The sequence below is a fragment of the Pteropus alecto genome, unplaced genomic scaffold (genome assembly GCF_000325575.1).
Source record: "Pteropus alecto unplaced genomic scaffold, ASM32557v1 scaffold392, whole genome shotgun sequence".
NCBI lineage: Eukaryota > Metazoa > Chordata > Mammalia > Chiroptera > Pteropodidae > Pteropus > Pteropus alecto.
The window spans coordinates 164,973-185,959 of NW_006431933.1; the positions used below are offsets into that span (position 1 = coordinate 164,973).

A 20,987-nucleotide genomic window follows, 5' to 3' on the forward strand; every position below is an offset into this window, starting at 1 on the left:
AGAGGGGAGGGTGTGGGGGAAGAAGTGTAGGTAGATGGTTAAACGAGGTCAAGTATAGGGGGTTAGGGGGAGGGTGAAGTAGGTAAAGGGGATCAAATATTTGGTAGCTGAAAGAAACTGGACTTTGGGTGGTAAACATGCAATAGAATATACAGATGTCAAATTATAATGTACACCTGAAAATTATATAATATTATTAAACAATGTTACTCCAATAAACTTAATTTTTAAAAAGTTAAAACAAAATAAATTAATTAATTAAATAAATAAATATAGTTTAAGGGGCCTCTGAGACAACATCAATCAAACCAACATTCACATCATAGGGATAACAGGTGAAGAGAGAGAAAAGAATTAAAAACCTATTTGAAAAAAAAAAATAATGAAATATTTTCCCATCCTGGGTAAGGAAATAGACATATAAGTCCAGAAAGTGCAGAGGGTCACAGACAAGATGAATCCAAAGAGGCCCACACCAAGGCACATCATAATTAAAATGCCAAAGCTTAACCCATTTCCAATAACAAAAAATGTGCAGCTTGCTGCCAGCTTTAATTTTACAAAAACACTCTTTGAGGCTAAAGCAAATCTTACTGGTTTTCAATGTGAAAATGAAATATAAAAACAGTTCTTGCAGTTATTTCTAAACGGAACTTGTTTCTAATCCTAATGCAACAAAAATGTATACATAAATCAGATTCATCAAATGAATCTTAAGCTAACAACTGTTTGAGAATGATGTTAAAATCACGGATAGAAATGCTACGTTTTCTAGGATTTGACATTTTCAACGATCAAGAATTACTATATTTTGTAAATGGAAATATCAGTACTAAAATCAGAATGCTATAAATAGAACAATGCCATTTGTTTCCAAAGACTATCTATATACTAGAACAAGCAGAAATAATAAAAGCGAAATATTTTGTGTATATTTTGAGGGTAAGGTTAGGATTGTAATTAGCAATTTCTCTTGGGGTAAATGCTGTAGGTGCCAAGAGCCACTGATGAGTATTCTCGAGGTGAATTGGAAAATAAGTTAATGAAAAAAAGAAAATCTTAAAAGCAGTAAGAGAAAAGCCATTAGTTACCTACAAAGGAGCTCCCATAAGATTGTCAACTGATTTCTCAATAGAAACTGCAGACCAGAAGAGACTGGCACAAAATATTCAAAGTGATGAAAAGCAAGGACCTACAACCAAGATTACTCTACCCGGCAAAGCTATCATTTAGAATGGAAGGACAGATAAAGAGCTTTCCAGACAAGAAAAATCTAAAGGAGTTTATCAACACTTCTTTAAGAAAATAGACGTAGGGTCTTCTTTAAGAAAATAGATGAAAAAAATATGAGTAATAAAATGACAATAACTACATACCTATCAACAATTTCTTTGAATGTAAGTGTTCTAGGTGTTCCAATCAAATGATAGGGTGGCTGAATGGATAAGAAAACAAAATCCTTACATGTGCTGCCTACAAGAGACTCACTTCAGGTCAAAAGACACACAAAGATTGAAAGTAAAGGGCATGGAAAAAGATATTTCATGAAAATGAAAAAAAAAAAATCTTGGGTAGCAATACTTAATACCAGACAAAATAGACTTTAAAACAAAGGCTATAACAGGAGACAAAGAAGGACCCAGTTATCCCACTTCTGGGTATTTATCCAAAGAAACCAAGCACACTACTTCTAAGGGACATGTGTATCCATCCACATGTTCATTGCAGCATTATTTACAATAGCCAAGATATGAAGGCTACCTGGATGTCCATCAAGGGATGAATGGGTAAAGAGGTGCCTATATACAATGGAATATTACTCAGCCATAAAAAAGAATGCCATCTTGCCACCTGCAACAACATAGATAGACCTAGAGTGTATTGTGTTGAGTGGACTAAGTCGGAGAGAGAGTGTTGAGTAGACTAAGTTGGAGAGAGAATGACAAATGCCACATGATTTCATATATGTGTAGAATCTAAAGAACAAAATGAAACAGGAACTCATAGATACAAAAAACATTTTGATGATTATCAGATAGGAGTGGGTTGGGAAAAGGGTGAAATGGAGAAGGGTTTAAGAAGTTCAAATTGGTCGTTACAAAATAGTCATGGGGATGGAAAGTATAGCATAAGGAATATAATAAGTATGCAATAATGGTGTCATATGGGTATTAGATTTATCAGGGTGATCACTTCATAAGTTATATAAATGTTTAATCACTATTTTCTACACCTGAAACTATATTTTATGCCAACTATAATTTAAAAATAAAAATTAATATTAAAAATGTTTAACTCAGGTTGTCAAAATAAAATATGGAGGAGGTTCATGGAAAACAGTCACAACTCTGCTAAATATTACCGTAAAAATTCTTTAAGTGTCCAGTCTCATACATAAAATTTTCTAGAAGTTTATAGCTAAATAGCAATTATTTCTCATTTCCTTCAAAATGTGTTCACATAGCTCTTTAGTTTGAAAGATATAAATGATCTAGTACACTGTGTAAATTACTTCATTTGGAAAGCCTGTCATTCATAGGCCTGAAAAATGCTTGTTTCCTGTGTTCCAGGAGACCATATTTGTAATTAATAGTTTTTGTAAGATTTACATTGTATGCTTCTCATGTGATTAGACACTAGCAGGGCCAGTGTGGGTAGCAACTGAGCAGCAGTAAAATGCTCACTTGCTCAAATACTCCCAGGCCTAAAATAATAAGCCTTTGGCCTTTGGTTATGATCTCTCCAAGGCTTTGTTTAACTTTTTTTGTACCATCCCCAAAAGAAATGATAGCCACAAATATATGAATAAATACTACACACTAATTTATTTGTCAGCAAAAGCACCAGTGAAAAGAAACTTAAAGTGTCTCGCCTATCCTTCACCCACCCAACCCTTGTGGCCCAGCTAGCAGTTGGGTTTCCTGAGGTCAAGGAAATGAAAGGAGAGAAAAAAAGGTTATTAACAGTAGGTGAGAAACTCGAGAGACTGATTTCTCTACTTCCTTGGTTATCTTAAAGGCAGGCAATTCTATTTTATGTTTGTTTAACTCTCAAATAACTTTGCCTATGCACATATCTCAAGACGTAAATTAAAACATGCTGAGAAAAAAAAATGTAGAAGACACAACTCACAGAAAAGCAACAAATTTTTATCTCTTGGTCAAGAGAAAAGCATTCTGGGAAAGTGAACAAACTGGACACACAATACCTCACAGCCTTGGAAGCTTAGCTATTTTATGGGTGGATCACAGCTCAAGACTGCCGGCTTGTTGGAACCATAGCACATCCATCTTTCCCTCGTGCCAACATCAACCTGATGATGAGTTTTCCAAATAAGGTGTCTCTGTTGGCCGAGGGAGATCCTTACAGCATCATTACTCTTTGTTCAGAAGGCAGTTTCATTTCATATAGCATCACCACATTGAAGTTGATTTGGGAAAGGTGGATGTGAAGCAGAACGAAAGGAAAACGATATATCCTCTGTGGAAATTCCAGACCCTTCTGCTGCTTTCAAGAACACCAGAGTTCACTATATTCAGAGGATAACTCAGATAGTGCAAAAGCCAATATTCTGGGTCATAAAGCCATAAACCAATAAAATAAGCCTCAGACTGTGTTGTGCCTCTCCCATTTGTTATTCTCATCTTTCGTATGTAGCATCTTCTGAATTTAATCACAATTCTTCAAAGTATTACATTAATTGGGGACAAAAAAATGATGCTAAGAATCGAAAATCACCTGTATTTTGAAAAATAATTTATAATAGAAATATTCACGTTACTATACAAAGCAGCAAAAAGTGAGTTTTGAATTCTTAGTAAAGAATATCAAACTATTACTTTAAAAAGCTAGATAAATATATATGAATATTTAAATACGACAAATAATTTGAAAGCATTTAAGATATGGACTTATAAAGAATAAAAAGTCTGATTTAATAAGACAGTATAATTTTAGAAGATTTGTCTTTCATTTTAAAATTTATTATTGTCATAGTAAAAAATGTTGACAAAATGAGGTTTACTTTTCAGTTGCTGTGTAATTTCTCGGCCTTCTTTCTACCTGCCAGCGTGCATGAGACTGCTGTTCAACTTAAGGCCAAAATATAAAATTCTCTATGGCTCTATTTCCTTTTAAGTAAAATGAGAAAATCATCAAAGATTAGGTTCGGCCTCTCACTACTTTTCAGAACAAGTAAAACTTATAAAGCACTTTGCAAATATTTTTTTAAAAGCTATTTTAAAAGATTGGGGGTGGTAAAAGCATAATAAATATTTCTAGATAGAAATTTTTATTTTATAATTACTTTTTAATTTTATAAGTCCATATATTATCAAATGTATTTTACAACAACCACATCCCTAAAGAAATATTTTTAATAAATACTCTTTGAACTGAGGAACTGTCTCAAATTGGAGACCAAAGGAGACATGATGACTAAAAACACTGTGGGATCCTGGATGGGATCCTGGAACAGAAAAAGGACATAAGTGGAAAAACTGGTAAAATCCAAGTAAGTCTGGAGCTTAGTTAGTAGTTTTATACCACTGTTCATTTCCTGGTCTCGATAAGTATACCACTGTTAATGCAAGACTGAGGAAGCGGGTAATGGGCACATGGAAACTGTGTATTAGTTTTGCAACTCTCCCACAAATTTAAAATTAGTTCAAAATAAACACGCTAAAAAACACTTTGAGGAAAACAACACTAAGAAAGAAAATCAATTGCTAGATATTTTATTAAGAACCTAAATCTTCTAAAATAGGTTAATACATGATTCGATTCCACTAGTGAAATGATTCCACTAGATGGCACCCTATTTTCTTCTTCATATTCCCCTTTTCACATATCTGTCATCCATCACATTATATGTTTCTTGAGTTTATTTTATAGGTCCAATGGGCACCATCTCTTTGTATAATGGATTCTATCATTTGACTCTCACTGCATAAAACAATGTTTGTTTTATTTTCTTGAAATGTCTTCTTCCAGGATTTAAGCTTCATTATCTTCCTAGAATTTTAAGATAAGGTTTATAAATTCAGTCATTTAACATATTTATGGAGCCTTTACTTTGTGCTACATCACCTCTACAGCCTAAGGCAACTCATTCTCTTTAGTGGTGACCACCATTAAAAAACTGCCCATACTCCTGCACACTTGAAAACTGCGTAAGATCCAAAGAGCAACTTTGAGCAAGGAGTGAAGAAATGCTTTGCATTTTGTTTTCACAACTCTCATGATACTCAACACCTCATTGACCTTCACTGCTCAAATAAAAGATTAGATATTCAATAACTCTAGATTCCTCTTTTTATGTCAAAGTTAAAAACCTAAGTTTCTTTTTAAGTTAAAGCCAAATAGCTAAGAGTCTACCAGTTCCAGTATGGTTTGGCTTCTGTACGTACTCCAATCTTATTTATATGCAGCATTTCCTGGTCCATTCAATAACATCCTTTTAAACATTCCTGTCATCCATGTTTCTCCATTTGTCATAGCTCTCTGATGAGAAGCTCTAATAAACCCAAGACAACAAGTTCCATTCCATTCTAAAGTTTTATTTTAGCAACGATATTTCAAATACTGCTAATGTGAAGTTTTTTTATAAAAAATATTAAAGCCATTTGAGGTTGTTTATATGTCAAAATGAAAATAAAGTCATGCTGTTGACTAACTTATTTCCAAGTTCTACTTTTAGTTAAGCCTAGAAAACATTCAATCTCTGAATTTTACAGAATAAACACTTAACACGTTTAGAATGAACTGTATAAGTGATTCTACATAAGAGAGAATATACTTTTAACACTTGGCCTTAGCCAAAACTAGAAAACAGAAAATCAGGGGATACTCTCAATTTGCATTAAGTATCATGCAAAAAGTCTAAGGCAATTCTTCAACCAAATGGTCATAAAAATCTCTGTATTCATTTCTCATTCTCATACACCAACAAAACCTATGAAGGATAAAATTATCAAATTGGTTCTTAAAAACTATTTCCTTTTAAATACAATTTGTTCCAATTGTGAAAGCAAAATATTTTGATGATATTTTCCCTAAATACAACCCAAAGCTCTACAGTATCTTTTTTTTTTTTCTGGTGCTCTAAACTTCATCTAAATTTACCATCAGTTTTGAGGGAACACTATTTTGTGAGTCTGCTGTCAGCACCTCTATCTCTGAAAAATGGGTCTGGTTAAATTTAAGACAAAATTACTTAAATTATCTCCAACTTTAAATGCCAAGATATACTTTTTTGTGTTGAAGAAATTAAACAAACAATATATGCTTTAATAAGAATTTCAATTCATTATTTCTAAACCATTAGATTTTTTAAGAAAAAGCAAAACTACTTATCAACTTGTCTATATAGACACAAATTTATTTAAATAAATACTTCATTCAATTAATTGTTCAAAAATTTTCAATATCTTGTCAAGGAAACCTGAGGCTTGGCCCTTCCTATTCATACCATTCGAATTAAAGTACTTTGAGATACTTTTCTTATTTTTCAAGCTAAAGGGGGAAATTTATCTATTTATCCAAAGCCTTACTCAAATGAATAGAACTTGAGATTATCTTCCATATATGTGGAATATACTTATATTCCATATAAATTTTACATTTAATATATATTTAAGAGTGACTCAGGTCCCTGGAAATTCCAAATAACAAAAGAAAACAGAACAAAAAACAATGAGAAAATATGGTCATTTAAAAATTTTAGCTGAAAATTAAATATCCAGTCGTGTCTTTGGTCTAGCTGAGTTTGAGATCTTTAAGAAAAAAATGATAAATAACATCAAAATCCCCATGACACAACTAGATAAACCCATCTTTAATGATTAATGATTTCTTTAATCAAATAATTGTTTAATCAAATAATAAATGCCTACATGCTAAGCACTGGGTTAAGTGGGTGCTGGTATTACAATAACCCTCATGGTGTCCTTGTCTTTAGGGAGTTTGTCTAATGGGGACAAGAGACTAGTCAATAATCGTTATCAACAAAACTAAGATACTATGAGAGAAAATGACAGAAAACCCCATTATCTGGCCCAGGGTCAAGTGGTATTAAGGAAAAGGAGTTTCAAGGAAAATAAAATAACACAAAAATATTTTCAACAAAGATGAAAACAAAAATTTTCTGATGAACGCTCAGATAATTGAACACTCCACAACAGGTTTTCTTGTCTTTTTACATTTGGTCAGTTGTATTTTTGCTCTATTTACATGCTATAATCTTTCTTTGAAAAAAAAATAGCATTTGAGGAGGGAAATGGAGAGAAAGGGAAAAAAAGATAAAAAAAAAACAGCATCTATGTTTATGAAAATGATGGTTGGTCAGTTCTTATATTTTTATACTATGATTAAAAACAAAAACTAAGAAAATAAATTCAAACAAACCTTTGGTGTTTCCAGGTCACAGACATCACCACCAACTTTTTTTTTAAATCAGTTGTTCTTGCTTACATGGACACCCTATGGCATTTCTTCAATGCAAAACCACAAGTTCATCTGCCAAGAATTCCCCCAGGGAAGCGAGTGGAAAGGGAAGCCATATTTGAAAGAACTTCCCCAAAATGACTCCTCTTTAGATAAAGGAGAAACAACTTTGTAGGGATGAAGTGAACAACTTCCAGATTTCCCAGAGGAAATCCTTACTTACAACCAATTCAGCTGCCTTTTGTATTATAGCAACCTTTAAATAGCTTTCCTTCTTCTTATATCCCTTCTAAATTCACTATTGTTACTCATTTATGAGTTCACTGGTATTAGTCAGCACGAGTCAGTTAGTCACTATATCTTTTAAACCACAAACTCCCCACCCCCTTCTCTGGTTTTCTTTCCCCTTCAGTATTTTGCAACACTTAAGAATATGAGTAACTATACACAAGAAATGATGTTTGGCCTTTTTTGTTTGTAGTTTAAACAGTGACCATATCCCCCCATTAATAAAATGAATGCAACTCTTCATGGTCACATTTCTTCTAGTGAAGAGGTGACACTTGTGTTTAAACCTCCGAATTAATTTTTTTCCCCCACATATGTTGTTTGAGCATCATTTCTCATAAACTTATTTAGAAATAACTCACACGAATTATTTTTTCAAACAATAAATCAGTAAATGGATATCATTCTCTTTTGACATAGAGGTACTACTAGTCTAATTTCTGTTAATCACAGGTGAGGAATGGAAAATAATCCAGGAAACTGCAGATTGTGTTGGCCTTTTAAAATTGTCAATTAAGACCCAACAAAAGTGCCCCAATTTATCTTTTCAACCTTATCTCCCAAGACTTCCTCAAATCTGCCATCAATTCATGTTGGATTGAAGGAAAAAGCATCTCTGCTGTGAGCCATCCACAGAGACTATGAAAAATCCTCCTCTCTTCCTCTTTTCATCCACACCCAACCATCTCAAAGCAGATTCTCCTCCAGAAACCTTCACTAACCACCATAACTGCCTGCCAGCCATGGCCTGCTCTCTGAACTCATAGTATGACTTATTATCCTAATCTTCCTGGCCTAGCACCTACTTACATCTCTTCCTAAGTAAACAGAACGCTCCTTCTACAGATTCTATCCTTAATGTTCTCCATTTTACTCACAACACCTGGTATTTTGGTGCACACACTAAATATTTGCAAAACCTAATCTCTTCTATATCCCCCCTTTTAAAAGCAGGACATTACACAGACTCAGAATAAATTCTTGTTCACCCGGAGTTTGGGTTTCCTTCCCATCATTCAAGCATCCTGGCAGACCAGTGGTGTACAGACAATTAAAACAAATAATTAAAGTAAGGATTACACAGTAAAACAGTAATAAACAAAACTCAACATCTGTATCTCCTCATTTTCCTAATGAGCATGACAAACGTGCCCTTCATAATACTAAAGTAATCTGCCACTTCATGGGGACCTTTATTCCACATGGACACACACCATCATGAATTGCCATGGGATTGTCTATTTGGACTTTATAGAATGGCTATGCTGAATTGAGGGAGCATGTTCATTTTTCATGATATACTGTAACTGGACTGCTCCTCCTTGAATTTCTTAAGAAAAGGAAAGATAGAAGAAAGTGGTTGCCAACACGCAAATGGCAAAAGCTAGAAGTCACTTTTGGAGCCTAAAAAAAAAAAACTTCACTAATCAATTGCTTTCCTTTTTCCTTTCTTGTGTGTGTGTGGCTGGGTGGGGGGGCACAGGGGGGAGCGGATGGCGGCAGGGGCCAGGGTGGTAAAGGAACAAACTTCATGTCATGGTGAACATAATCTTTCCAATATGCTCATCATAATTAAAGTAAGGATTACACAGTAAAACAGTACCAACTACTTTCAAGACTCATTACCAACTACTTTCAAAACTGAACTTCTTAAATAATTTATATAAATCTGTGACTAGTCAGAAGCTTGGTTTTTTAAAAATCTGACAAAATGACAGAAAATATAGCACTCTACACTTAGGATTTGTGCTTTTCATTGTATGTAAATTTTACCTCAAAAAAATTGTAAAACAAATCCTCAACTTATAATGCAGAAGCATCAGAAAATAAGATAGATGAATGGATGGCTAGATGAACAACTAGAAGGTTAGATATTTGATAAAGCAAGCATCTTAAAATGTTAGGTGGTAAGCGCATATGTGTTCACTATAAAATTCTTTCAAGTTTGCTGTAGACTTGGAGATTTTCATTAAAAATGTTATGGGACAAAATCAACAGTGTAAACTTATTTCAAGCCCCCCCCACACACACACAACTTGTTAAAATTTTTTTAAATTATTTCATTAAAAATTTTTTAAAATATTTCTTCTTGCCTCCAAATTGGCATTCACAAAGCATAAATCCTTGGCTTCCATCTTCTGCCTAAAGTAGATCCCTCACTGTGAGGGACAGATCTGCCAGGACCCTACTTGACTCATGCCTGAGAATCAGCCAAGTGCCCTGCCACTTGGCAGGACCTGAGTGTGCACCTCCTCCCCAGTATTCTGTCCTGGGAGGCAGGATAGAATCAGCTGTCACTGCTACAAAGTGGCTCACCTGTTCCTTAGTGCTCCTTGTTCACCCCATTCTCAGACTTTACCACCAGAGTGCCAGAGGGTCTGGAATCTCCTGGAAGCCACATTTCAAGCATACAGCATTTCTTTCTCCCAGACACTTTAGGTTTCTCTGTAAGCCTCTGAGCATTTCCCTAGGCTTTTATCCTCCCTTCATCCACCCAGCTGCACACTGCCTGACTTTCCTAGGAGAAAATCAAAGAACCAGAGAAAAGCAAGGCATTCCTAGAGTCTGGAGCCCAGGCATTTTCAGTGATAAAGTAGAAACCACACGCTGTGTGCAGGTCTGGCAACCTACAGTGGAATAGAAAGAGGGGCTCTCTCCCTCTGTTGCTCCTCACCCTTATTCAAGAATAATAAAAGGGACACGGAGGAGGAAAGGCTCATTTTCACAGCTCATACCTACTGGAGCCAGGAAACTGCTGATACTGCAGAATCTATGAGCAGAGGGACCCCCGCCACTATCCAAATCAGGCTTTCCCATATGCCTCATCATTTTGCTCATAGCAAGAATCGAAGTCAAGAAAAAGTGAAAGTAATACTACATGATTCAATCTCCCAAACCACGTGTTCTTTCTTTCAAGTTAACCTTTGTCTTCTGGTTCTCTGGCAACATTGACTAAATCTAGACCACGGAGCATATTTATTGCTCGTGTGGTTTTGCTTTAGCCAGAGTTGCTTCAACTCTGTGTTGGGGCCAGAATCCACATTGAAGCTGCTCTGTGAGAAAAATCCAGAGTCCAATGAGAAAATCTATTACTGTAACCCTAATGATCTCATAGGTCATCCATCCTTTCATGCTATAACAACTCTCTTCCCACCCTGTCTCTTTTTCCTTATCTCTTCCCTCTAAACATTCAAGTGAAGCACAGAGAAAATGCCACCGCTGGTCATGCTCTCCAGCAAGCACTTGAGTACATGCCCTTAGTTCATGAACTTCGACTGACTTGAGAAGCTTGACCATCCTGCCTCCCAGGCCCATTGTCTCCTGAGAGACAGTCTGAGGAACTGTAATTCTGAGAGGGGTAGGTGTGGGGATAAGGGGTATTGGGAGAAGTATGAACCTAAACCACTTAAACTGGAATTTCAGTTGAGGAAATTCCAAGTTTGCAAGTATAAAAGTCTGAAATATCACCATTAAAAATTTTATTTTTGTAGTATATGTGTCTCAAATTTTTCTATGTTCTCTGTGGTTTGGTTGCTCTAACTCCCAATAAAAGCTTTCATAAGAACACTTTACAAAAAGACACACTACCTTCACATGCGAATGAGTAAAGAAAATGTGGTATAGACAACAGAATACTATTTATTCAGTCTCTAAAAAGAAGGAAATCCTGTCACATGCTACAACATGGATGAAACTTGAGAACATTATGCTAAGCAAAACAAGCCAGTCACAGAAAGGCAAATACTGCAGGATTCCATTTATACAAGGTATCTAAAGTAGTCAACTCTTAGAAAGTAGAAGAGTGGTTGCCAGGGTGTGGGGCGGGAGGAGGGAAAATGTTGTAAAATGGCTACAGACTTTCAGTTTTGCAAGATGAAAAACTTCTAAAAATCTGTTTTGTTGCACAATGATGTGAATATAGTTAACATAACTATACCAGACATTTAAAATGGTGAAAATGGTATAAATTTTATGTTGCATGGGGTTTTTTTTACAATTAAAATACACGCTGCCTTCACTCTACATTTTGAATACTCTAAATCTCCAATTTGATGTTTTGAAATTTTAAAAAGTATTTGAACAATTTTTCTTATTGAAAATAAAAACCCTCAAATTAAATTGCTTTGAAGATTCATGAACAATAATTAAAAAGCACTTGAAACCATTGCTTGCGACAAATTTGGTCATTTTAAGCATGCATGACATTTTCATAGCAGGAAAGATCCCAACATCCTTCAAGTGGTATGCATGGTATGCTGAATTGGCTTCTAAATCAAATGAGGCTGCTGATTTTTAGCAAAAGGATATATCACAAGACAGTCTTAGAGACTGAACACTGTGGCTATTATAACAAAGGCAGCAAAAGGAATTAATTCATGCGTAGATGGAGAGTACAAGTATTACTAGCAGCTGGGACTTCATGAATGGTTCCTGCACAGACTCCCCACTACCAAAATTCTCTTTGCTCTCTCATTGCTCTAAACACTGATCTATCATCATTCCTCTGTAAATGTAAAAGTTACTCTAAGGAGACAACATATATAAGAATAATAACTCTTTTAGGTTGACAGAGCAAAAAGGCAGGGTAAACTTTTATTCCACCAGGCTTCCTGTCAGAAAAGACTAAATTCAAAGGAAACTACACATTTTTTTAAAGCTCATGATTTCAACTTTCCACTGTAAGAATGATGACATAAGGAAATGGATTGAAAATGTCCAAGACTATTTCCCCCGTAATAGAAACGTAATGGACATGCCTATATCTTGGCCTTAGAGATTAAAAAGCAGATACTGTATAACTGAATTTCCCAATAGCTCATGACTCCTTGGCTTTGGGATCTATATAATACAGAAGAACGGTCTCCTTTGAATTTCACCAGAGGCATTACTCAGGTATGTGAAATAACAAACCAGATAGCAAATATATTTGCATAGTTTCTATGTGATTTGCATGCTTCTCCACAAACTGTAATCTATTTTAAAAAGAAAAGTAAAACTAGTTTCTGAAATTCCTATGGGTATGCCGTGATTTTTCTTACTTCTGTCCCACTTCAATTAATTTGTACCTAGTGCTACTGTCACCAACATGGAACACTGCCCCAGAGGTAAATGAGATTTAAAAAAAAAACAGAGAGAAGCAAACCTGTGAGGCTTTATCCTGGGAGAACCCTCAGTGGGGATACCATAGGTCTAGGAAAGGCTGAAGTTCTAGGAAAAGCTGAAGTAAATACCTCCTGTTGGGAATATGAGGAATAAAAGAGGAGACCAAGCAGTGTAAAAGGTCATGGTTCAAGCAATAACCTGTGGTCCCAAGTTGAAATCAGAAAACTCTCCGAATTCCCAAATTCACATGCTCTTGAGCAAACAGGGGCTTAACTATGAAGTATGCAAGGCCTAGCTCTTCTCTTCTCCCATCATCTCTCATTGTCCATCTTCCCCAAATCTAGTCATAAGAATTGCTAAGTTACCTTTTACATGGTATTTTTCAAAGGGATTTGAAGTTCTCACCCTCTCAGAGATGTTCATGTTTTAATATAAATTATCAAAAATCATCCTGAAGCCAAGAAGAAAGTACTAATAAGAGTACTGGGGACTCCTGAGGCCAGATATAACTTCTCCCAGTGGCCAGACCTGTCCTTTCACACCTCATTGGCAGCACCAGGCTCCCAACACCATCCATAACACACCAGCAGCACGCCCAGCGTATATGGATTGTTTCTCTCTGGTACAGCACAGAAGTCCCCTGGTGAAATTTCTGCCCCCTCAAATCAGGCAGGGTGGGCTGCATGATGATGAGAATGGGAACCTGGGATCCTCAGCCCAGGATTCAAGCTCAGCACCAAAGCAGACAGCAGGGTTTCCTCAAACCAGCCTTCTCCTGTCCCTGTCTAAAGAAACACATTTAACAATTCTTAGAACTATCTGACCGGACACCAATACAGGGCATCCTTTCTTATAAACAGTTCCAGTATTAGAATCAGCATATGCATATAGAAGCTGCAAAAAAAGAATGGATGCTTTGATTGAGTGTCTTTTGGGACATCATTTAGATCTAAGTGGCCTGGAAGAGGCATTCTGGGCACATAAAACCAACTAGAAGAATTAAGGACAATTCCTACCATTAATAGCCAACACTCCCTATGGCATGGGAAAAAAAGTTATGTCAAAAAGGGGCGGGGCAGGGTGTGTGAAGATTATAAGAACTCTCAATTGTTGTATAGGTAATAAAAGTAACCTCAAGCTTCAGTTTCATCACTTATAATTTGAAGAATTCATGGGTTGTCTAGTGGAATGACTTCTAATGGTGGATATTTGGGCTTACAGATCCAACCCCTGGATCTAATTCTGAATTGTGGTAACCTACTCCAATAATCTTCTCTTCCCTCCTACATGCCCAAGAGAGCATCCACAATGAAACAAAGAAAAAAGAAGTAAAGACAAAAGAAGGACAAGGAGAATTATGTTCAAGCTTAAACCACAGTACAGATATTTTAAAGAGAAATACCTTTTTTAACAAAAAGAAAAGAAGGAACAAAAGAAAAGGAAGAGGCCTCCCCCATGGCAGGGATTTCATGAGGCACAGGGGATAAATATGGGCATACAAGAGGTCTTCTCCATATCCCTCAGTAAAAGAGCTGGACTGTTTTTATGTACCATTTGCCCTTTTTCATATTCTTTAATGTGCAAAGGGGCTTTGTAAACTTTAAAACAACCTCTCCATGTCACGAGTTTGACTTTTACTATGTCTCTCAGTCCTCAATGTCAACTACCCTAAGAATGTCTGAGACCGATTAAAAGTTCTAAAAGAATATGCTAAATACTCTCTTGCATGTATTTTTTTAACTCCTTTTCCACTTTCTCCCTTTGTCATCTTCTCTTAAAGAAACCCAATTCCTCTTTATATCCAATTCTTTGTCTACGCCATGTCTGTGCCACTAAGTCAACAGTGATGAAAGAAAAATACACCAACACTCACTTTTATCATGGCCACCAAACTCAAGTGGGCCCTGAATTCTGTCAGTCTGATAATCATAATACATTTTGCTGATCCAATTACTCTCAGATTCTCCCAAATGACTATTTCATCCCCTTGGTTCTCTCTTCAAATCTCCAATGCCTCCTCACCCATCCTCACTCTTGGCTTCTTATTTCACTGAAATACTACATGCAACCATAAAAGACTTTCCATAAACCCCTACCATCACATCTGTCCTTCTATCCACATCTGTGCTTATATTACGATGGGTTAGCTAATGCTATAACAACAATAACCTAAAACAACAAAAGACATTAGATGTCCATAATGGTCAGCTAGGGGCTCTGCTTTAGGTTATCCTTACGCAAGGATGCAGGTTGATGAACATCCAGTTTCTAGAACATTACGAGTCACCGTAGCAGAGGGAAAATAACTTGAAGATTTTCGTGCTGACAATTAAACGCTATAGCACAGAAGAAATTACATGTATTGCTTAAGATAATTCACTAGCCACAACCAGTTACATGACCCCAACCAAGTCATCAGGAGCCAGGAAGTACAATCCTACCATGTATCCAAAACGCAGAGAGTGAAACATACTTGTTCTTAGTGCTTATGACCTCCAATGTGCCCAAGTACTCTACCTTCTCTCCTATGAATATATTGAACTCCTAGGTAAGGCCAACGCGCTCATGTACTAAATCCTTCTTGCCTCCTCAAAGACATCAGTTCTGTAACTGTCCCCACTATCTCCTGTCTCAAATGTTTCTCTCTACTGGATCATTCTTATCAGCATATAAACGTACTCAATTTTTCCCACATTAAAACAAAAACGCGAACCTTGATTTCATTGACTCCAGCTACAGTCCCCTTTCTTTGTTCCCATTTACAGCAACTCTTCAGAGTTGTCATACTAGTTCTAATTCCCCTGCCCCACATTTTCTTGAACTCACTCCAATAGTATGTTCCCTACAGTGAAACAGGACTTGTCAAGGTTTCCCATGACCTCTACACATTGGTACAGCCAATGAATGATAAGCTTTCAGTCCTTATCTTACCCACACTGTCAGCCTCATTAGAAAAAATCTTGAAATGCTTTTCATACTTAATTCCCAAGACACTCAGTGTCTTGGTTCTCCTCCTACCTTCCTGGCCACAGTTGCTCAGTCTTTATTGACCCTTCTATGCTCTTTATTATTATTAACAGTGGGGTGTCACAGGACTCAGTGCTCAACTGGCTCCTCTTCTCTTCTACAACTCCCTTCCTTTGGTGGCTTCATTTCAGCTCCTGATTTTGAATGTCATCTATGCACTGATTGCTCCCAAATGTCCAGTGTTAGCCTGAATGGCAAAACTGAGAAAAATACTCAGCTATCCAATTGAGTATTCGATATTGCTCCTTGAATGTTGTCTTAGTCTATTCGGGCTGCTAGAACAAAAACACCATAAAGTGGATGGTGTATAAACAACAAACATTTATTTCTCACAGTTCTGGAAGCTGGGAAGTCCAAGATCATGCTTGCCAGCAGATTCAGCGTCTGGTGAGGGCCCACTTCCTCACTGACAACCACCTTTTCACTGTAACCTGTCTTGAAAAAAAGGGGTCGAGGGAGCTCTCTGGGGCCTCTTTTATAAAGTCACTAATCCCTTAACACCTAATCATGATTAGGAGACCTAATCACCTCCTAATACCATCACATTGAGAGTTACGATTTTAACATATGAATTTGAGGGACACAAACATTCAGTTCACAGCAGAAGTCTAATAGGTATAAGAATTTTGTTAAGAAATGGATGACTCAAGTATAAAAATTGTCTAGTCCAACCCTTCCTTTTAGAAGTGAAGAACCCATAGCTCCCAGAAATAAACTAAGTTACCAAAGGTCGGGAAGGGATAAGAACTCTGATCACCTGATGTTTTTCCAGACACTTCTCCACCTCTGCTTAAAGAATAATACTGCGTTTCATCAAAGTGACAAAAATAAAGGGGAGTGAAATATAACAAATAGTAAATTAAAATAGTAACAAACATAAAATACAATAAAACAGTAAGAAACTTAAGTACATTCCTAGTAAAGTTAAAATGGGATACAACTAGAGCAGAAAGCAAGTCATAAAACCCTACTAAACGATTAACTTTACGTACCAGTTTGTGGAGTTTTCAGGTAATTCTAGTATGAAGTTAATTCCATTCACAATTTCATCCACAGCCTAAATACCAGAAAGGAATGTTGTCAGAATAGATGGTTTGGGTCTCTGGAGCTGGTAAATTAGTAAGAAAAGCTTTAAAAAGATGCAGCATTCCTAAGAGTGGTTTTTCACAAGTAGGGCTGCCAAAGGATCACCTCGCTATTGAGATGTATGTTTTCACTTTTGTTTATCTTTTTAAAAATTTTCCAGCCACATGACAAGGTTAGTTTCATAGCAAGAAATACATTATCTTTCAAATTCAAATGGACAACTTATTAAGAATTTGAGAGCAGGTGGGAAAAAAAGTCAAACTAAGTTAATATGCCTAAGCAAAGGTCACCTAAAGTGCCATTACACATAATGTAGATTATGTTTTTAAGACATGAGCCCCCAATTTTCAAACAAGTTGCAATACTGTAGCATACACAGACATGTGTTTGTACATTTAATCATATCAAATGTAATCGTAACTCAACAAATTAAGTCACAACTTTAAATCCAATGCAGTTAACCATTCTTCTCATACATTTCCTTGTATGAAAAATGCAGTTAATTGTACCAGATCGTTTTTAATAACTTCCCATAGATTATTCTTTTGCAGGAGAAGCATGAGCTACATATTAAAAAGCAATGGCTTAGATAGTCTCTAGGATATTTTCTAATGGTCTAGGATTGTAAAATAGTTTAAAGATGAGGCAAGTCACAGGAAGACAACCCTGACCAGAACAGAGATTAAACTAGAGGTATGATAAGGTGCTGGTTCTCCAAGATCAGCATTAACATGTATTACCTCTGTTGTATAAAAATGCATATAAAACTAAGGAATAAAGACTTAAAGGAAAATCAATACTGGAAATTATGTCAACTTTTACTTTCAGAAACAATAAACCAGATAATTGGGGCCAAGACTCCCACTGAAGATAACTAAAGAAGCTGAGTAAAGTAGAAGAAAACATCTTAAGACTGGTATCAAAGAGCTATTATGATGGTGAAGAACAACTGAGTACCATGTCTGAAAGCCGATGGGAGAATATTCATGAGGCTGTTTTTTATTGCGGGGGTGGCGGGGGGTGGGGGGGTGTGTGTTGCTGATACCCTAGGAACATAAGATGAAGGTTATTTCTGATTGGTCTGAGGGAGACAAAATGGAAGCTGGGACCCACCAAGAGTTAAGTCATCTCATTTTGGAATAAAAAAATTAAGTGAACAGAAAGTAACCAGCCTTCATTTGGATTTACAACCAAGCTTCAAGTCATCTGGGTGGCTCAAATGACTTAAATTATTAACATGAGTCCAGAAAGCTAGTACCTTCAGGCATCTGACAGAAGAAAACAAAATCATCCTGTAGAGGCATACAACATCTTACTTTTTCAAAATAAATATCCAGACACATTCAAAGATAACCATTTATGCAAGAAGAAAAAAACATGAGTAATAAAAATCAGAAAATAGAACAGAAAAACAGGACTCCAAGTATTAGAATTGCCAGAAATGGACTGCAAAATAACTGTGCTTAATATATTCAAAGATCTTAAAGACAGACTTAACAAATTCAGTAGGGAACTGGAAACATTTTTTTAATTACATTGATTTGAAAATGAACAAAATAATCCATTCTAGATCTCAAAATACAATTTTTTAAAAAATTAGAAACAGTAGATTAAGAATTAGTGAACTGAAAGATAAGTCAGGGGGAAAAGGTATTCAGAATGAATTACACACAGGCATAGAGAAGGACTAAAGTGTAAGGATATGAGATATGGTAGCAAGTCTCAAAGGTAGGCCACAATTGAACCATACTTCCCAGTATTCATGAATTTATGTAGTCTCCTCCCACATTAAATCTAGGTTAGCTCTAACAAAAGCTTTGCTAATTTTAAGTTAAAAAATAGAGAAAAAGTGATACTATGCCCATTCTGGACTTATGTCTTAGGCTTATGCAAATTATGGCTGCTTCCATTTTTCTGAAAGCCCTTTTGGGAGCTGAGTCACCATGTAAGAAGCCTAGCTGCCCTGCTGGAGAGACCACATGGATAGGATATGACAACAGGCCAGTTAAAGAAGACATAATCCTGAGACTAAGATGTCCCTGTCACCCCTGTTGAGATCAGCCTTCCAGCTGACCCATCAAGGGTACCAGACATGTAAGTGAAGGCATCTTTAATGTTTAAGCCCCAGATGCTTTCAGACTGAAGCCTCAAAGCAAGATCAGCAGAAGAGTCATCCAACCCAGCCCCAGTTTACCCACAGAATTTTGAGAAATAATGAAATGGCAGCTGCTTTAAGCCACTAGTTTTTGGAACAGCTTGTATGCACTAATAGACAGCTAAACAGAAAAACATATAAAGAATACACACTAAGAATATTTAACACATATTTTATTGGAAATGAAGAAATAAGAAAATGGGTTAAAATCAATATAGAAATATAGTGGTTGAGTTTTCTGAAACTCACTAAAGACCTAATTCTCAGGTTCAAAAATCTGTAATAACCTCAAAAAGGACAAATTAAAAAAAATCTATGCCTAAGCATATCATAGTGAAAATGCAGAAAACTGAAGATAGAGATAAAATTTCTAAAGTACCAGAGGAAAAATGGCAAATTACATTCAAAGGGTCAACAATGAGACTGACAGCCAACTTCCTCATCTCCCAAGAAGAAATTACTAAAGTTGGAAGGCAATGAAATGGTATCTTCAAAGTGCTAAAAGAAACTACCTCAATATAACAGTTCCAACCCAGAATTCTATAACCAGTGAACATATATATCGAAAATGAAGGTAAGAAAGACATTTTAAAAATAACACAAACTGAAAAAAAATATCATTAGCAGAAATACATTAAAGGAAATAGAAATGATGTTTATCCAGCAAAAACTAAATACACCTAAGGTATTTAAAAATTAAATAACATATCTAAGTAACTCATGGGTCAAAGAAGAAACCAACACAAATTAGAAAATATTTTAAACTGAGTAACATTTTGCATAGTAAACTTGTGGGATGGAAGCCAAAGCTACTTAGAATAAGAAATATATATGTTAGAAAATAAAGAACTGCTAAAAATTACAAAGCTAAGTACATATCTCAAGACATTAAGAGCAAAGGAAACCCAAAGAAAGCACAAGGAAGGAAATAGTAGAAGCAAAATGAAATAGAAAAAAAGCATAAAATGATGATCAACAAATGCATATATTGGCCGTTTGAGATTAATAAACATGCCAAACCTTTGATATATACTGATTAATAAAACAGAGAAAGAGACATAACTGCAGATAATAAGGATAATTAAAGAGTATGTTTTAATTAAATTTATTGAAAAGTTTAAAATTGCAGACAAATTGGAAAAATTCATGAAAAATACAGTTTATCAAAAAACATATCGAAAAACATAAAACTTGAATGATGTTTTAAGAAACTGAATCATAATTAAAAACCTTCCCACAGTAAAAATTAAACTACTTGCCCAAATGGCTTCATCAACAAGCTCTACCAAAAATTCAAGGATAAAATAATACGACAAAGACTTAAAAAAATAAATTATACAAATCCTACCATAGAACAGGAGCAAAGGGCCCTCTCTGTAGCTTGGAGTTTAAATTGAAACCAATACAAAACCACAACTAGAACTATACAAGAACTGAAAATGGTATACCAATCTCATTCATGATCATAAATGCAAAAAATATGAAAATATTAGCACATCAAATCCACATTATTTTTAAAGTATTACACACTGAAACTGAATTTAAATCAGAAATCCACACTTTGTTCAAAGTTTCTTAAAAGTCAATCAATATAACTAACCATATTAATAGATTAAGAAAAATCATATTTTCATCTCAGTATAGAAAAAGCAATATCAATTGATATTTTTAATCGATATTTTTTTAAAACTTAAGCCACAGAAGGGATATTAGTATTCTAAAATGATACATACTTAAAACCTATAATAAACATAATACTTAATGGTAAAACATCAAAAGCACTCCCTTTTAGTAAAGGGAATGAGATAGGATGCCCACCATCATCTGTTTTACTTGAAAACTGCACTAGAGGTCTTGGCCATGACAATAAGGCAAAAAAAAAAAA

The 20,987-nt window shown here is 35.5% G+C and overlaps 1 long non-coding RNA gene across 14 annotated transcripts in view; it reads right to left on the reverse strand.

Moving 5' to 3' along the window:
- The window catches only part of LOC107195316, a 173,908-nt gene that overhangs the window by 129,795 nt on the left and 23,126 nt on the right, over positions 1–20,987 (reverse strand). For 9 of the 14 annotated variants that reach the window (XR_003044773.1, XR_003044779.1, XR_003044778.1 and 6 more), the window contains one exon: positions 16,854–16,918. The exons of the other annotated variants lie outside the window; for them this stretch is intronic. This is a non-coding gene — a long non-coding RNA (uncharacterized LOC107195316). The remainder of the gene's footprint in view (positions 1–16,853; positions 16,919–20,987) is intronic. 14 annotated transcript variants of the gene reach the window in all.